Source organism: Rhinoderma darwinii, chromosome 5 (assembly GCF_050947455.1).
Source record: "Rhinoderma darwinii isolate aRhiDar2 chromosome 5, aRhiDar2.hap1, whole genome shotgun sequence".
NCBI lineage: Eukaryota > Metazoa > Chordata > Amphibia > Anura > Rhinodermatidae > Rhinoderma > Rhinoderma darwinii.
In genome coordinates, this window is record NC_134691.1 from 213,480,732 (window position 1) to 213,484,915 (window position 4,184).

Sequence of the window (4,184 nt, forward strand, 5' to 3'; positions counted from 1 at the left end):
CTCTTCTATATCCTATCTGTCTAAAAAACCCACCAATCTTTTTTTTCACCCATACCCACCATTCACACACATTAGAGAAAGAACTTTTCTTCCTAACCCAAAACCCATATTTTTTCCCAAACCTAGTTTTTACCCTTTCATCACTCAGAAAACTGACATTCATCTTCCATACCCCTCTACCATAAAAGAAATTATTTATAACAAAAACCCCCAACAAACACTCGTGATCTGAAAACCACACTCTCTCCTGCGCATAATCGACACATTTCATTGCTGAAGTAGAAAAAAAGAAAAAGTCCAGACGAGAATCCGTTCTTCCGTCATCGGCATGGTAAGTAAATGGACCTGGTTTCCTGGTGACAGCGTCCTGCAAAGCAAAGTCCTGCAAAATTTTATTCCACAAACTTCCGGTAGCGTCCACATTAGACTCTGTGGATCCAGCTCGGGCCTGCTTCTCCAGGATACAGTTAATATCACCGACAATAATAACAGGAACTTTACCATGTAGAAAAAATTTTAAACTATCAAAAAGTGCCAACCTATCGGTTTTCACAGCATGGCCATAGATATTGATAAGCCTAAACTGCCATCCCTTATAGGATAGTAACACACAGACACATCTTCCTTCCTGAATGATTTGAGTCTGTTTGATGACAAACTCATTATTTTTGAAGAGAATACCAATTCCATCATTCCTATTTGTGGAAGAAAAGGACCAAATTGCTTCCCCAAACTTCCATTCTTCTTTCCTAGGCATTTTTGATAAACCACATTCTTGTACGCAAACAATGTCACTGCCCTTAGAGGCCAAAAAGTCCAGAACTGCAGCACGCTTGTGAGCAGAGGAGAACACCCGTACATTTTGAGAGACAATCTTTAATCTCAAAGACATGCGGGCATAGTATGGTTAGTGGAAAAGAAAGCCATGAGAAAACCAGAACATATCACGTCCCAGGGAAATACATAGCTCTTTCCAGATTCGCCACATTGGCTTCACTGAGGAAACCTTCCCCAGGAGAGCTGGGTACTTCTGAGGCCACCTCAGATGACTTAGGGCTACAACTAGAGTCACTGTCCAGCAATGAGAAAGGATTTGCATGAGCAGAATCTTCCAACAAACCTATCTTCAGTCTCTTCACCGCCTTTCCAGACTTCCCCCTTTTTGAGACAACTTTGTGGAAAATTTCCGCACTAGTGGCACTAGGCATCCTGGCCTCCTTCTCGTCCTCCTCCGATATTGACCACTCCACTTTAGCTGAGTCTTCCGTTTTTGACTCTGGGCTAGAGAAAGACAAAATTTGCATACTTGCACCATTATCAGGGTATGCACACCCACTAGGTGGCGCTGTGTCTTCACCTTCCATAGGTATAACCACAGGTGTCTCATCAACAGTTGGCTCTGCAGGAGGGACCACACCCAACTCCATGCTATCAGTATGTGAGGTTAGAACCTCTCCAAATCCAGCTTTCCCAGGGTCCTGAGAAGCAGCCACAGAAACACTGCCAGCAGGCTCTGAAATTACATCAGAAGAGGCAGCAAGGGAACCTGTTGTTCTCACCTGTCTGCCCCATGTCCTTCTCTCTTGCCCTAAGAAGGGAAACACCTTTGGGCATTTTCTACAGGTATGACCAGGCAAACCACAAATGTCACACCTGGATGGGGAAATACATGCACTAGCCTCATGTCCTGTTTCTTTACAATTCCTGCATACCTTGCCTTTGCATGCATCTTTGGTATGCCCGTAGGAAAAACATGATCTACAAAAGCATGGCATATCTTGGTAGTAAAGATATCCCTTATTACCACCAATTGAAAAATTAGCAGGAGGATTCATCACTCCTCCAATACAGCTGGAGTCAGGTTTCAGCCTGACCCAGTACTTAATATCACCATTGAAAACTCCCCATAGGTTCTTCTGCTCCACACCTCCTCTAACATGGGTACAGTAGTGAGCTAAGAAGGCCCTGACCAGCCTTCTATCCAGAAATGGGTTATACATGTGGATGGTAATACATTTCTCCACTGCTGAAAAAAGAGGTTGCACTTCAATAGATTTTAAAGCCTCATGCATGTGTTTCTCCTTGAGCAACTGAAATACATTTAAACAGTAGGCGGCCTCAAAAAAGGATACATCATATGTAGCAATATTGCTGAAAGCTTGGATACAGAATACCTCTACCAACTTAACTCCAGCCAGGTCCAGAAGGATATTCTCAATGATATGTCCAGTATCAACTTCTTCTCTCCTCTGCTCATTCACCACAAAACGGATAGTGTTACGCACAGCTGCCATCTTGAAAAGGAATGCCCAACGGCACGGTGATCGCTCCCAAAAACGTCGGATAGGACTCCACGAAAAGGCCGAACCCCCCGGCCCAGACCAGGCAATGAACCTGATCTGAGCCAAAAGGCCGAGAAGCGATAACCCGAATGGGCCGGGCGTTGACCGAGCCTGCCTAATACTGCTGTTCACCCCTTGCAGCGATTGATTCAGCCTACTCCTAGGCAATTCCATGGGGCCCTGCAGGCTCACACACATTTACAGCTACTAAGCGGGAGGTGAATAAAGGCCGGAGAGGAAGCCAGACAGGATTTGCTTCTTTTGCTTGCACCACAATGCAGTGCTGAAAGAGGAGGAATCTACATAAAAACGCCTTCCTGGCAACGCCCAAATGCCCTCCTGCCATGCAGATAAACACTGGCAGCGGCAGCAAGTGCATGCCCACAGCCACCCCTTGTTCCTTCACACCTTGTATCAGCTGTAATCCAGTCCAGTCCAGTGCTGCCTGCTGAGCAGCACTGACCAACACTGCCTGGGCCCAGGCTTTTATCTCTGAGGCCCCATTATGATGTCAGAAAGCTGGCTCTGGAATCCTGAGGGCTCCACTATGACACGTGCAAAGTTCCGTCTGAACTTTATATAAGACGGTGCGGCTCAGTCAGTCACTCAGTGTTGCCTGAGAGGGCAACACTGCAACAGCCGGCCGCCAGGCTGTCTTTTTTTTGCACAGCTAGTTGCCTCCAGGAGGCCACAAGAGGGAGACAAGGGACTGCAAAATGGAAAATAGGCATCCACCAACTTTACAGACAACTTCTCCTTGCTCCTACAACCTCCATCCTTGCACAGTTTGTTATTCTTCCAGGTAACAAAGTAACAAATCCAAATTGCTGCTCTCTTTGTAGGCAAGCAAGGGTTTGTTGCAACTGCAATTCTTACTTCTTCTTGAAATGTAGGGACGACAGTACATTCCATCACATCCATCTAGTGTACACAGGTAGGTCCATTGTGGCGGGTAGGCGGCTGGCTGCTTTAATGGCTGTTTGCTGTTCCCCTACTCCACTCCACTCCACTATTTGACTGTGGTGCTGCATCAATCAGTGGCTGGCTCAGGTGCAGCTCTTTAACTTACCTAGGAGGGAGGGCGGAGAGAAGACAAGGAAGGTGAATGAGCTGTTCCAATGTGAAATGCCGGAAACACAGAAACACAGAAGACACACACACAACAAGAGGTGGCAATGTATTAATTAATTGCATTTAATAAATTAGCTCATTATCACACATGACTGTACAAATGCATTGTCCAACAGGTGTTGAAATAATGGGATTAAAAGGGGAGATCCCATCAGAAAGACAGAAACAATGGCAAACACAAAAAAACACTTTTGGAATCTGATTTTAGTCAACACATAAGGAAAGGGTGCACCGGTCCTGGAAATACTGCAATACCAGGTCAATGCGTGGAGTGGACAGAGCAAGCTCTATTTCCATCTCCCTGTTCTAAAAATCCATTTAATATATGGTCCCCAGATAGGGGACGTATCAGATATTAAACTGATAAGAACAGATTTTTTATTTTTTATTTTTTTTTTAATTTTTTTTTATTAAACCATTCAGGTTTTTTTGAATAAAACCGAGAACTGTAGTTGTTCAAACCACCTCTCTATTTTTCAAAAAATCTCATCACTCTGGTTCATTATTTTATTTTTCCATCAAATACAAGATAAATCAAACAAAATTCCTCAAACTAAATACCTCCATTTTAACATTCGCCATATCCCTTCCGCATCCATACCTCTTTCTAGATCCCATTTATAATAAAAATACAATTTAGCCAATACCATACTAACCACATCCTCCATCTCAAATACTTCTCTTTTATACACATTCAAATTCCTCGTATTC

General features: G+C 44.0%; 1 non-coding gene across 1 annotated transcript; it reads right to left on the bottom strand.

The window, feature by feature from the left end:
• Positions 1-3,694: 3,694 nt before the first annotated feature.
• Positions 3,695-3,892, bottom strand: LOC142654027 (U2 spliceosomal RNA). The gene has a single exon (XR_012848834.1). It is a non-coding gene; the product is annotated as a U2 spliceosomal RNA (small nuclear RNA).
• Positions 3,893-4,184: the final 292 nt, after the last annotated feature.